The 20,364-nt window shown below is 40.8% G+C and overlaps 1 pseudogene; it reads right to left on the bottom strand.

The window, feature by feature from the left end:
• Window positions 1-326: 326 nt before the first annotated feature.
• LOC105721268 (MAP kinase-activated protein kinase 5-like) lies at window positions 327-9,017 on the bottom strand (annotated as a pseudogene).
• Between the last annotated feature and the right edge of the window lie 11,347 nt (window positions 9,018-20,364).

Here is a 20,364-nt window from a genome sequence, read left to right as displayed (position 1 = left end):
TAATCAAACTCCACAGCTTCTGTACAGCAAAAGAAACAATCATTAGAGTGAACCAGCAACCAACAGAATGGGAAAAAATTTTTGCAATCTACCCATCTGACAAAGGGCTAAGATCCAGAGTCTACAAAGAACTAAAACAGACTTACAAGAAAAAAACCAAACAAACCCATTCAAAAGTCAGTGAAGGACATAAACAGACACTTTTCAAAAGAAGACATATATGAGGCCAACAAACATGAAAAAATGCTCATCATCACTGATTATTAGAAAAATGCAAATCAAAACCACATTGAGATACCATCTCACGCCAGTTAGAATGGCGATCATTAAAAAATCTGGAGACAACAGATGGATGATTTTAGTCGATCTACTTTATCTGTGAATCCACGAGCATTCCAGCTGAAGCTTTGCAGAGTATCTCTTAGGAGTTTGCATTCCTGGTTATACTTCCAAGCCTCCTGCATTACTTCATTCAGTTTCTCATCTTCATTCTCTGCAGCGTGGGGGAGAATACACTGAGCAGTCACATCTCAGAGTTTTTCCAAGACAACATTGGAATCCTCAGCTCCATTCTCATGGTCATGGATATAGACACTGTCCTTTGGCTTGGTGCCAAGTAACTTCCTCTTCCGCAGAATGGGGTTGTTCACTGAGTGCAGGGGTTCGAGGCTGACTTTCAGATCCTGAATTCTCATGTTGGCCAACTGTTCCGCATGTGCCTGCTGGATTCCTGCAACCACTGCCTTGTCCATCATCAGCTGAGCAGAAGGCAGCACATTATCCAGGGCCTCAGTGGAATTGAGCCAGGGGTGGTCCAGCACTCCTTCAATGGTAAGTCTCTCCTCCGGTTTGATCTTCATGAGCTTCCTTACAACATCTTTGGCCATCTCTGAGATCTGACTCCACTCTTCCTCTGGGAACTCAAAACTGCCTGTCATGATCTTTCTCTGCATATCCTTTGGGATAGTCCAGCTGTGGTGTTTGGAGTAAAAAGGAGGATATCCACACAGCATCACATAGATAATCACCCCTAGGGACCACAAGTCACAGCTCTTGTTATAAGTGTAGGGCGTCAGTGAGGTAGGTATGATGTCAGATTTCTTCTGATCTAGAGACAACAGAAATGTGGACAACAGAGGATGTGGAGAAATAGGAACACTGTTACACTGTTGGTGGGAGTGTAAATTAGTTCAACCATTGTGGAAGACAGTGTGGCAATTCCTCAAGGACCTAGAAATAGAAATTCCATTTGACCCAACCGGGAATATATCCAAAGGATTATAAATCGTTCTATTATAAAGACACATGCACACGTATGTTCATTGTGGCACTGTTTACAATAGCAAAGACCTGGAACCAACCCAAATGCCCATCGATGATAGACTGGACAAGGAAAATGTGGCACATATACACCATGGAATACTATACAGCCATAAAAAATGACGAGCTCTGGCGGGGCGCAGTGGCTCACGCCTGAAATCCCAGCACTTTGGGAGGCTGAGGCAGGTGGATCACGAGGTCAAGATATCAAGACCATCCTGGCCAACATGGTGAAACCCCATCTCTACTAAAATACAAAAATTAGCTGGGTGTGGTGGTGCATGCCTGTAATCCCAACTTGGGAGGCTGAAGCAGCAGAATTACTTGAACCCAAGGGGTGAAGGTTGCAGTGAACCGAGATTGCATCACTGCACTCCAGCCTGGTGCCTGGCGACAAAGCAAGACACCGACTCAAAAAAAAAAATGATGAGTTCGTGTCCTTTGTAGGGACATGGATGAACCTGGAAACCATCATTCTCCGCAAACTGACACAAGAACAGAAAATCAAACACCGAATGTTCTCATTCATAGGCGCATGTTGAACAATGAGAACACATGGACACAGGGAAGGGAGCATCACACACTGGGGTCTGTTGCAGGGGAATAGAGGAGGGACAGTGTAGGGGGATAGGGAGTTGGGGAGGGATAACATGGGGAGAAATGCCAGGTATAGGTGATGGGGATGGAGGCAGTAAACCACATTGCCATGTGTGTACTTATGCAACAATCCTGTGTGCTCTGCACATGTACCCCAGAACCTAAAGTGCAATAAAATATATATAGATTAAAAAAAATTGTACCTGGTGATTCTAGTGTGCAATGAGAATTTGCTTCCTGGGGATCCCAACCTGTAATAATGGTGGAACTAGAATCCTGGCTCTCCTTTCTTTTTAATCTCTCTGTGAATTAATTTATTAGCTAATTATCTAATTAAACAAATGCTTATAAATATTCACTCCTGGCTGGATTACTGCTAGCTCGTGTCAGACTCTGGAGACTCTTTAAGGGGTTTATGGCTTGATTGGATGAGACATAACAGCAAACAAATAAATTACAGGTAGAAGGTGCGTACAGAAGAGTAAGGCATGAAGGACGTGTGTGAGGGGAGGGTAGTCAGTTGCACGTTGGGGAGACAGCAGGAACTGCTTCATGGAAAAGTGACTTTTAAGATAAGTTTGATGAAACTTATTTACCCTTTAAGATCTAGCTTAAATTCTACTTCTTACATCCTTCGTTTATGTTACCAAACAAAAATAATCTGTATCCACTCTGTATGGTAATCTTTTGCCTCTACATTTGTTATTTCAATTACTTTCAGCTTCAGGTTATTATATTGTAAATTCTTTGAGATGAAAAATTACTTTATTTATGCATCCTTCATAATGTTCTAAAAAAGTGACTTGATTATTATAAAAACTCAATAAAAGTATGCTGAATTAAAATTGATTATCCTTACAGCTTATAGACATATTAAATAATTTTGTCATATCATTTGACAGTTGAATTTACATATTTACCTTAAATGGCAATCAATATTAACTTAGGAAAGAGTATTGGTCTAGAAGGAAAAAATATGTCAAGTTGGAAAGAGAACCATTTTTTGTTATGGTTTGTCAAAATGGACACTGCTCTTTTCAAAGAGAGTTATAAATAAACACGCTAATTTTTCTGCTCACTGAAAGAGGCACACTATCTAGCCAAGTGCAGCCTTGAATGTTAATTTTGTTCTATTGAAAGCACCTGGGATTCAAAGGCTTTCCCTTCCCTGGCTTGCACAAGAGCAGTTTTATCTGCCACATAGAATTTGGAATGACCCAGTTCTGTCACGTTGGTAGGAACAAATAATTAAAATAAAGTTGGTTGACAGGGATAAAAGGCACAGAGAAAGAAAAAATCAAACTCCAGGAAAAACATCAGTGAGGTACTTTCTTGGCACTTTGTTAGTTTCAAATGAGGTACTATTTCTTGCTTTGAACTTGACAAATTCAAGGCCATTTCTAATGCTTGGTATAAATGTTTTAGTCAAGCTACTGAAGGCTCACACTGGAGAGTATGTTAGCAAACTTACTAATCAAAAATGGAGCAGCGCAAGGAATGGCCAGGCTTTACCTGCCTATTGGGAGAGTGTCCAGATCCTTAAACCTAAGGATTCTGCAGCCAGTGCACTGAAGCAAGCCATTTAGAAACTAACTCTACCTTAAGAAATTCCTGGGGTATTTTGCTATCAATAACAGTATTTTTGCTTTTTTTTATTCCAACTCCAGTGAGGGCAGAATCATGATACGATGGCTTAGGGTTTAATATTAGTAAAATCTACTGTAGGTAAACTTTTTAAACACTAGAAAACTTGTATTTTGAAAAAAGTCATGGGATACCACAAACAGCAACAGGGATTTAAAAAAATACTTCTGATGGCTTTTTGTTGAGTAATACTCCTGCCAAGAACTAGAAATGTTTGATAAAAGGTAATAAAATATCAATCTGAAAACATGAGAGACCTACTAAGGCAGCTGTGGTTTAGGGGATTAAAATTCCAGAGAGAAGAAAGGCATGATAATGTGAGTTCAACATGCAGTCTACTATACCCGCTAAGGTGTTTGCCAATTCATGAGCAACACTGAAAAGGTGAAAACTTGAGAACTTCAACCAGTCTTAGGATATTTGAGGAAAAAATGGATTCAGAAACTATCAAGAAGGATAGACCCTAGCTTTCAGCTGGGACCTAAAAAATGCTATGCTGGGAATAGGAGAAGCTGGACATTGATAAGCCCTTATAATAGCAGCAGCTCAGCTTTGAAATAGCTCAATCTATGATTAAATTAAGATGATCTATCTCTGTCCTAATTGTTTGTTAAAAGGAAAAGCACCATTGAGAACCTTAAATTTTATTTGTAATTTTTCATACCCCAAATCTGACATCAATTACAAAATTACCAGGCATAACAGGAAAGAAGGTGAAACGACTAAATAACAAGACAAAAAACAGAAAATACAAACTGACCCATAGAAGAATTAGATTTTGGACTCCTCAGACCCAGAATTCAAAATGACCATGATTAATAAGTTCAATAAATTATCTGATATGATGGAGAACTTTAGTAGAGGACTAGAAACTAAATTTTAAAATCAAAAGGAAATTCTAAAACTGAAAATTTTAATAATTAAAGTCAGAAACTCAATGTATAGGTTTAATAAATATTAGACAAGCTGAAATAGATAGTGTTCTACCTCTGGGAAACAGGAAAATTGTAGTGATGTGAAGTACATACGTGATGTGGGTGTGGGGTCTTCTGAGATTCCAGTGATATTCTTTTCCTTTCATTTGGATACATGAGTGTGTTCACTTTATAATAATCCATCAAGCTGTACTTATGTGACTTGTGTTCTGTCTGTGTGTAAACTGATGAGACTTGTTAGATGAAATATCCCCTCAGAGACACTCTGAATTAAACTCTTGGAGAACTGGGGTGTTTCAGGAAGCTGAATTCTTACAAGTTAGGTAAACGCCAAGAAAAAAATAGATAATTAACATTTCCAGGAGAAAAATGTTAGACCTTAAACTACTTCCTCTGAACTGACTTGCTGAATTCACTAATATGCACCATTTCCTCTGCTAATCCTTTCAATGGATGCCCATGGAGTGTTAAACACTCAGGCAGGTGTCTCACACATCCTTCCATTTGTTAGGGTGTATCATTACAAGAGTCAGTTGTGTTTGCTGATGACCTGAAACTAAGCCTATTGCAGTTGTTCTTTTAATGACAAAATCTAGTTAAATATTATGTGGCTAAGGCTTAACATGGTGGCTCATACCTGTAATCCTAGCACTTTGGGAGGCCAAGAAAAAAGGATCACTAAACTCAGAAGTTCAAGACCAGCTTAGGCAATATAGGGAGATCCTGTCTCTACAAAAAAAAAAAAACAACAAAACAAACAAAATCAGCCAGGTGTGGTGGTGCACGCCTGTAGTCCCAGCTACTCAGGAGGCTGAGGTGAGAGGATTGCTTGGGCTCAGGAGGTCAAGGTTGCAGTGAGCCATGATTGTGCCAGTGTACTGCTGCCTGGGTGGCAGAATGAGCCCCTGTTTAAAAAAATTATATAAACTAATGATATTTGAATGCAAAAGGAGAATTATTTCCAGAAAAATTGAATGCTTTCTCAGTAAAGGTGAGTCAGTCAAAAAGAAAGACAAACAAGCTGCCCAAGAATGTATAAGAAAGATTATTGAGGGCTAATCTTTTCCTGTGTTCACATACCATTAACATAGTATTCACTGAGAAGAATGTATGTATCTACCCAAACACACAAACATGTGTGTGTTATTAAAGATAACCCTATTATTACCAGCAGGGATATGATCAGAAAATTAAAATAGATTGTTACAGTTGACCACTAATCTAGCCATAAATTAAACCAGTGAAATCCATGAGTTTAATCAAAAGCAACTTTATTATTTATCTCTCACTGTCCTTTTAAATTCTAGGGCTTTGCATCTTTCCCCCATCTCACAGCAATTTAGAGTAAGTCGAAAGACTTTTCTGATCACATTCTGGTATTAAAAACAATCTCAAGTCATAATTAAAATATGTAATGCTTGAATTTCATTGAAGGTTCAGCTGCTGTCTTTTTCCAGCTGAGGCTGGCCATAGCTGGCTGTGAACAATGGGGAGGAACAAGATTGGCTGCTCCACTCTTTTCACAGCTGATCTTCTACCACACCCCCTTTTCCCCACCTTCATTTCTGATTCCCCCAGCATCACAGCTGAGTGGAGGACAGGGAGAAGAGGAAGAAAAGGGGTTTTCCTTGGGCTTGGGAAATATTTAAGCTGTCTCTCTCCTAGGACCATCTGTGGATTTTTCAGACTATCACCCATCCTTGGAGATGTCTCAGCTGCAGTTCCTGTTGTGGAACATTGTACTGCCTGTGGCTGTGTCTTTAGCCTCTGGGCATACAGTGGTTCATCCTTGGGTTAGGGTCACTTTATCCAGCCTTGGATAGGCTTTCTCTCATGGCCCACATCTAAGGACACGCTCACGTAAACCATTTTCCTGACCAACTCTGTGACCGCGGGTAACCTCCCAATGTGGTGACCTCTCTTTGCTCCAGCATCAGGGCAAATGGCTAAAGCATCTCTGCCCTTGGGGCTCATCTGGTAGTAGTTGAAGACCAGCTCTTGGGTGACAGTGTGCAGGGGACACACATCAAAGTTCGAAGTGTGCCATCCATTGTCTTGGACCTTCAACCCAAATGAAACATAAATAATTCTCACCCCTCAAGTATCTTTTTTTTTGCACAACTGTAGTGGCAACAAAAGCCCAATTAATTCATTAATTTGTGTCTGACAGTACAAGTACTCACTAAATATTTATTGAATGTTGAATAAATGTGCTAATAGAAGTTTTCTATTTGTAGACATTATTTGACAAAGTGGTTATGATGGAAGGTGAAGAATTTTTCCTCTGAAAACTTTCAGATTGGGTTGTCATGCTGGAAGGGGTTTGGGCTACCTTCCCTGAGACGAACAAACTATGAGACTAGTGAACTGATGAACATTACAATTTTTTTCTATGCTATGCCTCTAGAACCAACTGCACTAAACTTGTGAAAAACGCCAGAATGCCTCATTTCAGAAGGAGCTCCTTTTGTCTTGCTCTCTCCTGAATTCTATCATCCATTGATTTAAGGCACTGGGAAAATGGATTCAAAGCCTGTCTCATCATTTTTGTTCCGGCTTCCAACTGCTAAATAATCCTCCAATCAGTAGATAAAAGCAAAGCTTCACTTAATAATCAGGTTGCTTCAGACCCATGCTGGAAGAAATCAGGCCCTTAGAAGTGTTCTAGTAGACTGAGTGACTCTATCCAGTGATAGTCCTACCTGCTAGCTCTCTCTGCTGCCCGAGGAAGAAATAGCTTTGGATAGAATTAAGAGGAAGTGAAGAGGTGAGAGAACTGAAGAGAAGCAATGAAATGAAATGAAGGCTAAATAGTTCTTGAGATAATGGAAGGTCTGGGAGCTATTCAGCTAATCGTTCTGTAGCGGTAGTGTCGTTTTATCTTTTCACTTGTGTCACAAGGGAAATCACCTTGTTACAATGGCAGCCTCCAAGTCCATTACTAAGCAAGCTATCCCAGAGGTCACAGAACAGAAAGCTTTAAGAACCAAATTAAAATGCTCAAATCACATGGCTTATGAAGTCAATTTAAAGTTCACAGTGAAAAGTGATGAAAAAGAGATGGGGTGAATGAACACATTTAGGATTGAGTGCAAGTGGGGTGAAAGAACACACGATCTGAGTTGTAGGTGCTCAGTGTTCATGTGTCACTATTTTCTCTCTCTCCGTGTGCCCGTGCATATGTGCAGTGCACTATCCTTCCCAGTTGGTGGTGGTTATGAGGATCAGAGTTGAGGATCTAGTAAGGGGAACCACAGACAGAAGGTGCCTGGGGACAACCACACACACTTGCTCCACTGAAGAGAGGCAGAGACAGTCACTCCTGGCCACAGCAATAGCCAATCAGCCTGTTGAGCAGCCATTTTTATTCATGCTCCTTGGGCAGAGGACACATGGAGCCAGAATGAGTGCCACCAACGGGTGGCTAAATTAAGACTTTATGAATATTAAGTGTTCATGTATGGTGTATCCTGAATATTTAGTGTTTCTCATATATTTAGTCTCACATATATTTAGTTGCTAGGTAACTCATTGATATTAGATATCTCTTGATTCTTCCATCTGTCTCAATCTATGTTAGACATCCATACATTCTACTTGCTTGCTACTTACACTTAATAAATTCTATGTATCCTACCAATGTCTAGCAAGCTTTTTGCTTCCTACTTATCTATACTTAATATTCTTAAAAGATATTACCTGTTTTACAGACTACCAACTAATTTATCTAACAAAACCAATCTCAAAAGCAAATGCACGTTATGACGTATCTTTGATTGTGAAAACTGTCTCATTCATCTATGTGTTTATGTGTGGCTGTTAGCAACACACACACAATACAGTAGTCCCCTTTAATCCTTGGCGGATATGTTCTGAGACCTCCAGTGGATGCCAGAAACTGTGGGTAGTACCAACTATATATACACCCTATGTATACAGTATCATGTTTTTCCAATCTGATAACGTAGATGGCTAATTGAGTGATGGGTGCCATCTACAGAATAGACACCCTGGACAAAAGGATAATTCCCATCCCAGCCCGGATGAAGCAGAATGACATGAGATTTCATCATGCCACTCAAAGAGCACAAAATTTAAAACCTATGAATTGTTTATTTCTGGGATTTTTGATTTAATATTTTTGACTCACAGTTGACTGCAGGTAACTGAAACTGCAGAAAATGAAACCCCAGATGTGGGAGACTAGTGCATATGTTTTCTACATAAAAAATAAATAAGATGGGTAGCTGATATGGTTTGGATATGTGTCCCTGCCCATATCTCATGTCAAATTGCAATCCCCAGTGTTGGAGGTGGGGCCTGGTGGGAGGTGATTTGATCATAAGGATGGATTTCTCATGAGTGGTTTAGCACCATCCCCTTGGTGCTGTTCTCATGATAGTGAATGTGTTCACATGAGATCCAGTTATTTAAAAGTGTGTGGTACATCCCCCCTCACTCTCTCTCTTGCTCCTGCTCTGGCCATGTGAGATGCCTCACTACTCCTTTACCTTCCGCCATGATTATAAGTCTCCTGAGGCCTCCCAGAAGCAGATGCCATCCTGCTTCCTGTACAGCCTGGGGAACTGTGTGCCAATTAAACTTCTTTTCTTAATAAATTATCCAGTCTCAAGTATTTATTTATAGCAATGTGAGAATGGACCAATATAGTAGCTTTTCAAGATAGCTGGCTAGGGACATCACATGCTAGTTCTCCTGAGAAGGAAAATCAAAGTTGTGGGTGAATGGTCAAGTTTTGAGTGGAAAATGGAGGGAAGAGAGCCGTAACCTGTTGGAGTGCCCACATGAAGAGGCTAGAGCACACAGAAATAAAAGCAGCAAAAGTTTGGCTGAGATCGATCCCCGGGGAACTCAGAGTGCAACAGAAAGGGTATGTGGGAGTGCTTCTCTTCGCCCCTCACTCCTCTGACAATGCTGACTGCTAAACTGTTTCCCCCCGTGACTGTGACTCAGGCAACATTATTGCTGGTGATTAGAGATCTTCCTGGGAACAGAGAACCAGGTGGCCAGTTCATGCAGCTGTGCTGCACCCCACCCTCAGATCCAGGGTGAGATAATGTGAGCCATACCAGTTGTGCACATGTGGTGCCACTGCCCCACCCAGAGATCCTCTACCCTTGAGCCACTGCATCCCTAGATTATCTGCAGACATACCTCACAACCCACTCTGATTTCGTCCATTGGGAGTTATGGATCTCATGGAGCTTTAACTGTCAGTGCAGACTGCACCTAAAGGAGGGGAAGCACAGCCCCCCAGAGTCTCACTGGGACAAAGAAAAAGAGGGCATAGTGCCAACCATGGAAGGGGGTACAAGCAAAGCCTGGGAACAGACTTGGAGAGGGGGTCATCTCTTGCCCCTTGCAACCCTCCCCAGTACACTGTTCCGGATGCGAGCTTGTGCTGTAAGAGGGTGCTTTTCATGTTTCTCCAGTGGCTCCAGCCCTGCTGAAGGCGAGCCAGCACTTCGCTTACCACCTATTGAGGATGAACCTATGCTAAGAGCCTACCTGCTGTATCATACCCTTAAGTGCCACCTACTGGAAAACAGCCTGAATTACACTAACAAACAAAAATAAATCGCTACATCAGAGGAAGCCACCACAGGAACCTATCGGCAACCAAGGAACCTGTACAGAGCTTTTGGCCCTCTGAAAACACCCAGAAATGAAGTGAATCAATCATACATAACATACACCACAGTCATACTTTCAAGAGAAAAAATAAATAAAAAATAAAAAAGCTCTATCTGAGCAATAGCAAATTCCAAAAAAAAGAGAGAAGCATTAGCTCTCTCAGATGAGAAGGAATCAACACAAGAACTCTGGCAAAACAAAAAGCCAGTGTTTCATTACCTCCAAAGGGTTACCCTAGTTACCTAGTAATGGATCCTAACCATACTGAAATGTCTGAAATGACAGATATAGAATCAGAATATGGATGGCATGGAAACTCAATAAGAAGGTGGTAATACAATACAAAGAAGTTAGAAAAACAATCCTAGATTTGAAAGACAACATAGCTGTATTAAAACAGAACCAAACATAACTTCTGGAATTAAAAATGCTTCTGTTCTTCGTTTTATTGAGTTGCTTCCTCCGTGTCTCACTGACCTACACACTGACCCAACCTTGTCTCCTGGCCAGAGCTCTCCTAGAGAGTAACTATCTTGAGAGGAATAAACTGTAAACAAGTCTAACAAGAGACACAAAGGTGTCTGCCAGTATCAACAAGTTTCCTGGGAGAGAGACACCTGGTCACAGGTTGGACATGTAGGCATTAGGCCCTATTCTAGGATAAAGAAGTATCCTATGAAAGGCACACTGCAAACATGCATGACTGGGTCCCCTAGAGCCCGATCAGGGCTAGAATTTATAGGCGCTTTCCAGATACCTCAGCACCAACTTAGAAGGAAAAAACACAACAGTAGTACACCCTCAAGAAGGGTTATAAACAGAAAGTGAGGGCAACAGAAAGTGAGGGCTTGGAGGAGGGCGTAAGGCAGAGAGAAAGAAGAAGCGTTCGGGAGCGAGACAGAACCTCTGGGGCCCAGGCAGCAAGGCCTCCCTAGGCAGCGTGTGTGGTGCCTGCATGCCCCAGCCCTGAGATCGCTCAGTGTTCTCCAGTAATGACCTTCTTTATTCCCTCCTGAATGCCATCATCCATCCATTTAGGGCATTTAAGGCCTTAGGAAAATGGATTCAAACCTGACTCATCATTTTTGTTCTGGCTTCGAGACGCTCAAAACCCCTCCAATCAGTAGGTAAATGGGAAGTTTTGCTTCAATAATCAGGCTCCTTCAGACCTCTGCTGAAAGAAATCAGGGCCTTAGAAGGGCTCCAAGTGTTGGGATGTAGGAAAATCATCTTCTGGTCCAGGTGAGGCAAATACACAATCTTGGGACCTGGGAGTGGGTAATCTCTGCCTCCACCGGTGGGAGGAAGGTATTGGTGAGCTATTGATCAAGCAGGAGTAACTGCCTGCAACCCACTCTCCTGCTGGAGAGATTCCCTTTCCACCACACTTAGAATGGTTCCAAAGTCCTTATTGTGCCTGAAAGTCCACATGACTGCTGTCTCCAGGCCCTTTCCTCAGCTCAGGCCACTCTGCCTGCCTCAGCCTTGTCATGTGCTGTTCTCTCTATTTGGGAATGATTTCTCCACATCAGTGCAGGCTCACTGTTTCACTTCTTTTAGGTCTTTGCTCTAAGATTGCATCCTCAGAGTCCTTCCCTGATCATCCTCCTTACAGAGCTCACAGCTCTCCTACCTCACCCTGCTGTATTTCAGTGCACCTATCTCTGCCTGATAATTTTTGTTTGTCTATTTGCTTATTTTCTGGGTCTCCCACCTGAGAGTAAGCTTCCAGAAGGCAGGAAGTTTATCCACTGCTATCCTCAGCATCTTGAACACTTAAATGTTTGAGATACTCTCCAAATATTTATTGAATTAATGAATACCATTCTATTTGCTCTTCATTAGTGTTTGTATCGGGTGACGTATGTCACATGCATAGACATCTGATAATGTGACTTACAAGCTGAATGTGGGAAAGTTTTATAACCTAAACTTGGATGATCAGAACTGACGCTACAAAAGTTGAGCCTCCACTTTCTTCAAAACTGCATATGGAAATAATCATGAATTAATTTCCTAGGCCTGCCACAACAAACTAACAGCAACTGGGTGGCTCAACACAGCAGAAATGTATTCTCTCACAGTTTTAGGGGCGATGCTCACTCTGGGGCTGTAGGGAATGGTCTCTCTTTGCCTCTCCCAGCTTCTGGTGGCTTTGGCATTCCTTGACTACAATCTCTACCCACATCTTTGCATCACCCTTTCTTCCGTGTCTGTGTCTCTTTCCTGTAAGGACAGCTGTCATTGGATTTAGGGTCCCCCTGGACAAAACGGGATGATCACCTCATCTCAAAATCCTAAATTTAACTACATCCACAAAGATACTTTTTCAAAGAAGGCAATATTCTCAGGTTCGAGAGCTTCAATTATCTTCTTAGGAGCCCACTATAGCCTGATATAGTCCACTACAGACAAGTAAGACTTTGAGTTCCATATTTCTGACCCATTGATAACCTTACTATGTCTGTAACTTCCATTTAGGTCTCAACATTTTAAAAACCCACTTTCAAAAGAAAATATAAAGTGGTTTGGTTGAATCACAGGGCAGAGATATGATCTGCTATTTATCCACCTGGGAATAAACCTGAACTGACTTTTCCCTATACATACAAAAACACCTCAACCGAGCCCCATGTAAAGATGTGAAGTGGACAAGTTTGCCATCGCCATAGTCCTGCCTTCTCTTGTGTTGTCCTACTTTTTGTTTTTTCTAGCTACACCCCCTTCCCTGTTTTATACTATGTTGCCTTGTTTGTGCTCCTATAGCAAAATACCACAGACTGGGTAATTTACAAACAATAGAAATCTATTTCTCACCGTTCTGGATCCTGGAAAGGTCAAGGTATGAGCAAATTTGTCTGGGGAGGGCTCATTCCTCATAGACAGGCTTTTGTGTGGCATCCTTACATGATGGAAGGGACAGAAAGGCAAAAGGGCCTGCCTACTTCCCTTCAGCCCTTTAGTAAAGCTCTCTTGGCCTAATCACCTCCTAAAGGCCTCACCTCTTAATTCCACCACAATAGAGATTACATTCCAACCTACATTGTGGAGGAGACATAAATACTCAAATCATAGCTTTACTTATGGGCAGCTCTCCAGAACAGGAGTTTATTTTTCTCATCTTTCCATCCCATAATCATTCAGAAACTTTCTGCTTTTATTTTCTTCTCTTAGGATTTTTAGAAGTTGGGTGGCTGGCCTTTGATACTTCTTTTTTCTTTAACAATTCAGTTTATCTTTCGTTATCACTGACACCCCTATTAGGGGTTGAATTGTCTCCTCCCAAAAACATATGTCGAAGTCCTAACCTACAGTATCAGAATGTGATCTTGTTTGGAAATAGGGTTTTTACAGAGGTAACTGAGTTAAAATGAGGTCACGAGGATAGACCCTAATCCAATATGACTAGTATTCGTACAAAAAGGGGAAATTTAGGCACAGACACAGACATGCACAGAGGGAAGACAGCCATGAGAAGATGGAGAATTGGAATGATGTATTTACAAACCAACAATTGCAGGCAACCCCCAGGCACTAGAAAGAGGCAAGGAGGGGTGTTTCCCCTACAGGTTTCAGATTGAGCATGACCCTGCTAACACCTTGATTTCAGACTTCTAGCCTTCAGAACTATGAGACAACAAATCTCAGTTGTTTCAAGCCATTCAGTTTGTTATGGCAGCTCGAGCAAACTAACAGAAGCCCTAAACTCTGCTATCCCACTTTCTTGAGCATAAGAGTTCACTCTCACTCTGACACTGCCCTCCTAGTCACTATCTGGATTTCAGTTTCAGTAGTTTAGTGAGTCTTATGATAATTCCATGAAAAGCTAATTATTTGTTTGAAGTTTCAACGAAGCTTTTAGAAGCACAATTGCTCCAAATTTGAAGCACGTGAATGCATGTGTCATAGTTCAAGATACGGACTCATTACTATAATCTCAAATTGGCTAGTGAATATGTTAATTCATAAAAAGGAGCTGCATAATTATTTTTGAAGCGTGATTTAAGATTTAAGATGATTGAAGAAGACAGGAATTTTGTTGTGAGAATGATTAGGCACTGAGTTAAGTCTGTTTTGGAGTAATTGTGTGAACTTTCCCCTTGTCTTCCTCATCTTCTTCTCTGTCGGCACACAGTCCACCTCCTGATGGGGCACTGTCTTTGTCCTGCAGATGCGATATCACTCATTTCCAAGGGCAGAGAACAGAAGGAGATGTTGGTAATCTTCAGGATACTGCTGCAGGCTGGGCCTTGTCCTGGAGATTTAAAGACTGCCTGTACCTTTAGTTGGAGAAGGCGCTTCAGCTGGTGGTACTATTATGCATTCTTCTCACCATTTTAATATTGTTTAGATGGGGAATGATGTCCCTATGAAATGTAATTCCTTGTTTTATACTATTTTTTTTAACTCTGGGAAGAAATGTCTCCCTATAACATATTCACTGCTGACATTTGGTCACCTGACATATGCATATGTTCTTATTTCCACTCTATATGAAAGGAAGATACTAATTCAGAGTTCTGGAAAAAGGATGACCTTCCCAGGAAATACACACATTTACCAGAAGCCTTGATGCAAAGACATTAGTACCTGCATTTCTTATATTCTGTAGGGTTGGCGGGGTGGATCCTCTTTTGGCAGGGGTCTCACGCAGTGAATGGTTCTTCAAGCACACAGTAGAGTGGCTGCTCACTCTGTGTTTGCATAAAGCTCATCCTGAAGACTTCGCAGAATGAAAGTTTGCCACAGACTGCACAGTCAGATGGTCAAACAGTATGTGGCCTCCCAACCCATGTGAGTGGAAAAGGTCACACAAAGTTCCCAAGAGGCGTCCGTCTCAAACTTCCCTTATGTAGGACACAGACGATGGTTGCCTCTTGCCCTGAGTGTGGTGCTCCGTCATACTCCCCACAGACAGCTTTTCTACGACCTTCCTGAAGCAGCAACCAAGCAGTGTTGGGTCACTGTTGCCATCTGGTAGCTAGTGCTACAAACCAGGTAATGCAAAAGTTGTTCACTACCTTCTTGAACAAATGAAACATAACAAAACCCAACTCTTAGCAATATGTTTTTCTTCAGTGCCAGCATTGATGATATAGAAAAATTTTTTAATTTCTCCAAGTTATTCCTTTTTTACTTAATTACCAGTGTCGTTCTAATATTTTCCCTTATAAATAAATAACATTTTAAGTTAATTAAATTTTGGAAAACCAGTGTATCTACTTTCCATGGGCAAAATTTTTTCTATTTTTTTTTTTTTAAGGCAAAGTTTCTCTCTTGTTGCCCAGGCTGGGGCACAATGGCACAATCTAGCCTCACTGCAACCTCCCCCTCCTAGGTTCAAGTGATTCTCCTGCCTTAACCTCCTGAGTAGCTGAGATTATAGGTATTCGCCACCATGCCTGGCTAATTTTTGTATATTTAGTAGAGACAAGGTTTCACCACGTTGACCAGGCTGGTCTTGAACTCCTGACCTCAGGTGATTCACCTGCCTCAGCATCCCAAAGTGCTGGGATTACAGGCGTGAGCCACCGTGCCTGGCCTCTTTTCTATGTTTTTATCGAGAAACATAGTTCTTCAGAGTGTCCGTAGTTCCAAACTATTGAATTATTATTAGAAGTGGACTTTTGGTTTGCGATCTTCTGAAAATATGGAAGTAAACACACACACACACACACACACACGCACGCACACACACCAGATAAATATTTTACTTTAGGAAGCAAAATGTGTCATGTTCTTTCACCCTTTAAATAAAATGAAGTATTTTCCAATCTATCTTGCTGTAATGGTGGGAAATTCAGTCTCACTCTTTATTAGATTTCTGTTCCACCAGATTATTCAAAGTTCCAAGAAATCTTATTCAGGGCAGGTTTTATGTGAAAGGCCCTCCCCTCCATGTTGTTCTTGGTCACTGCTGATTATAGCAGCAGCACATAGAAGACCAGCACATAGAAGATCATCAGATGGTTCCGCTGGTCTTACCAACAATGGGCATTTGGTCTTTGCCAAGTATCAAGATCCACTTCCTGGAGTCTGGCCTGTTGAGGTGCACCAGACAGGTATTCCCCTCCCAGGGGCACTGCCACCTTCCTACAGTGCTGAGGCAGCTGTTCCCCCCATCCCTGCACCTTACCTTCCCAGGGAGGACCCCTGTTCCTCCTTTATGCTCCCATCTGCTTTTCTGGTCAGAGCAAGCTTTTTCAGTGCAGCCACTCAGCACCACCACTCCCAACACCATAGATCTCTATTTCTCACGCCCAACCCCTGCAACATGAGACAGGTATTTTCAAAATCTTTTAATTTTGCACAAGGAATAAAGGAAGTCACGGATCTTCAGGCTTTACATCCTCACTTGTCACCAAGGTTAGGTTTGTGGGGGAAGGACATATACCTCTTTTTCTTTCTGATTCTTCTGCAGCAAACAAATACACAGAAAGCAAGTAAAAGAAGCAAAGAAAACCAACAAAAATCCACACAACTTGTGATTTACCTTGGATTTTCTTAATCTTATGAGGTGTTTTCACACTCTGAGCAGTTACATGACACAATTTATGAAATTCTGTCCTTGAGTCTTTGGAAAAGCTAATCAAAGAAACTGAGTTTTGTGTGACTCTGAAGATATATGTCATTCTGATTTTTTCAGTTGGGATTCTTCCAGAAAGGTTTTCACTTTTGATTGTGTAATATGCATACTTAAACCAAAAACATTTTACAATACTTTTTCAGGTGAGAGGCAGAGTTTAGTAGCTCAGTTGTGTTGTTCTCAGTGTGATGCTTTATACAGAAAGTAAGAGATCCAGCACCTAACCTTTCTTTCCCATTGCTCCCCTATGGACAATTGCATCTCTCTAGAGTTACTATCATGGTGAGGAAAAGTTAAACGTCTATGAGGAATGTATCTGTTATCTTTTTTCCCCTAAGGAAAAATATTTCAGAATAAACATATGAATGCTGGGGAATACATTTAAGAGTTGAATGGAAGTTGTTTTTTTTTTTTTTAATGTCCTTTTATTTCAAAACCAACCTCCTTCTGTTTTCTTGGAAAAATTTAAATATTCTGCAGAACTGATGATAAACAGCCGTTGGCTAGATTTGCCTGTGTTGGAGTTGCTGATATAGTTTCCTTTTTTTGATATTTTTAGGGAATTGAGGATACAGGAGTGGGCCTGGGAGAACTCATTTAAATTTCATCATTTATAAAAACCCTACTCCCAAACAGTGCTGTTTCATGTTGGTTGAATAATTCACGAATAGGCAGATGGAAGTGCACTTATAGCTACAAACTGAGAGTGTCCCTTCATATAAGCACCCGTCTGTTAAGCATTCTTGATTCAGTTCCATTGTGGTTAAAGCAATACATGGGAGGAATGAATAAGATCAACTTTTCCACTAAAATAGCACATTCACGTGGATTTAGTGAAACCCTTCCTATTGAGGTGATCTGACTCCAGAATCTTAGGGAACAAGGAAGTAATTAGAACCCAGGCATTGTACTACGAAATAAATGTTCTGTGAATGAGTTATGTTCTTGGTTCTGTGTTTCTTTAAAAACATTCTGAAAAATCGCACAGTTATTGCTTTGCTCATTGAAAAGCATGAACTAAAGCCACCACCATGGTTTCCTGAGATTCTCAGCCCAGGCCTCCTATAGAGAGAGCAGCAGTGAGGACTGCGTGACTCAGGGAATTAAGCATCATGGTGGCTCTCAGTGACCTCATGAAAACGATTTCAAGTGTCTGTGCCTCTGCTTGCTTTTAAGGCGAGAAGAATACTATCAGCCTCCTGCCATGAATAGCAAATGAGTATAATTGAACGTGCATATTGCTAACAACGTGTGAAGTGCCCAGGGATAAGCTCACTCAGTGTAAGGTAACTGCAAGAGGAGAGATGACAGATGGCCTGCTGTGTAACTAGACCTACGGTTGAGACACGGTGTAGCTCAGGAGTTGTCTGAAGGCTTTGCCATGGTCTAAGGGGATGAATAACCCATCTTAGCCCTAAATAAATGAAACACTAACACTTGCATAATCAAGCATTTCAACTAGAATTTGGAAGAAATAGGTCTACTTCTACTTTAGCCTGAGATCTAGAGGCCTCGGAAGTAGTTCAGTCCACTTCTTCCTCCAAACCCTCATGTTGTAGGCCATTTCCCATAGAAGACACTTGTCACCTCCTGAATTCTGATTCTGTGTACCATTTACCCATTGGCTTTAGTCCTACTTCCCAAAGCAACAAAATCAGTCTGTTTCGTCTTCCATGTGACAGACTTTTCAAATCGTTGGAGTCAGAGTTCCCATTTTGCTTGAGTTTCTGTTTTCAGGTTAAATATGTTCTGTTCCATTCCTTATGTGACATGGTACCAAAAGCCTGCCTGTCACCATCAATGTCAGCTTCAGTGTAGCTTGTTATTGTTTCTCTTAAAATTTAGTCTTCAAAATGATCACCATCTTAGGAGTGGGTATAATAGTTCAAAGTGTAATGAGGCCTCTTTTATTTAAATTTTAACCAGGCAGGGCATGGTGGCTCACACCTGCAATACCAGCACTTTGGGAGATCAAAGTGGGGATTGAATGAGGCCAGGAGTTTGAGACCAGCCTGCGCAACATAGCAAGACCCCAGTCTCTACAAAAACAAAAGTTAAAAAATTATCCAGGTGTGGTGGTGTGTGCCTGTAGTCTCAGCTACTTGGGAGGTTGAAGTAAGAGGATCTCTTGAGCCCAGGAGGTTGAGGTTGCAGTGAACTATGATTGGTGTTACTGCACTCCAGCCTGGGTGGCAGGATGAGATCTTATCTCTAAAGTAAATAAATAAATAATAATTTCAATCAAACAGATATTTATGATATTTATTTTGAGAAGTCTTCCGTGTGCTTGGCACTATGGATATAATAATGAACAAAATAGACATAATTCTTATTCTTATAAAGCTTATGTGTGGGGAATAGTGGGGAAGTGGGGGAAAATTACCTCCAAAAGAAAACTACCAAAAGTTCAATTAAAAAAAACTCCAAGTCCAGAGATGCATTATAGCAGATATGGCTGACTGGCATTCAGTGTTCACTCCCACCTCTTTCTAGTTTGCTTCCCTTTTCTGTATAGCCTGGTAAGCTAACACTACACTTCCCAGACTGCCATGTACGTAGGATTCTGGATGGGAATTAGGTGCTACCAAATAAATACCATTCAGCTAGGTCCTTGTTAAAGAATTTGCCCTTGTTAAGGAATTTTATTCTGAATGCAATGGAAAGCCACTAAAGAATTTTAAGCAGTGTTCTAACATTTAGAGCTTTAAAAGACGCTTACATGATAAGGCTAACGTCCCTTTATTTTATTTTTATTTTCTGAAAATTTTAAGCTATTTTTTTGTTCAGTTACTCATCTAGATAAATTTTGGAGTAATTTTATCCATTTAAAAATTTGTGTATAATTGTATTGGTTTAAAGTTAAAAATTAATTTGAGAAGAAATAATTTAATCTTTCCATCCTCAACATATTTTTCTCCACTTATATAAGTTTTATATCTCTTAAAAAATTGAATAGTAAACTGAATATATTAAATATTTGTACAATAGGGAGCTACTAAGGTACCGTGAGAACTTATAATAGTAAAACTTAAGCCAGACTCAGGATTATAGACAAGGTTTTTCAAAAATGACATCTTGATTGGGTCATAGAGAGTAAATAGGAGTTCACTGGGCAAAGAGAGAGAGAGAGGTAATGGAAGAGAGTTCTGGATGACTTGATAAACTTATAGGAAAGTCCAATAGTCAAAGAGAGTATGGATGTTGCTTTGAAGCATTGAAAACGTTTAATGTGGCTAGCACATAAAATCCAAGGGTTGGGGGAAAGAACAAAATTGGAATAATCTGGGTAAACAATGATCAAATTATGAATAGCTTTGAAAACTGTATTTGGGAGCTTAGATGTATGTTTGGAGTTTAGATGGCAGAACTAATTTAATGTGATAATAGAAGGATAGGTATAGTGATGGAAAGAGAGGTATTCAATAAAATGTCTAGGTTTTTGGCTTGGGCACTGGGAGAAGAGCACAGCCTTTCACAGGAGAACAAGAGGTGAATTACATCCAGGAGGACTGGGGGATATAATCAATGCACTTTCATACCTGCTGAATTTGAGATGCATGGGGGTATACAAGTGGGAATGTCCTACAGGTGTTTGAATTATTGATTAAAACCACAGTAGAATGATAT

This window comes from Aotus nancymaae, unplaced genomic scaffold (genome assembly GCF_030222135.1).
Source record: "Aotus nancymaae isolate 86718 unplaced genomic scaffold, 86718_ANA_hifiasm-v0.15.2.pri h1tg000040l, whole genome shotgun sequence".
NCBI lineage: Eukaryota > Metazoa > Chordata > Mammalia > Primates > Aotidae > Aotus > Aotus nancymaae.
The sequence above is the reverse complement of the archived record's forward strand: the minus strand, read 5'-3'. Positions and strand labels throughout refer to the sequence as shown.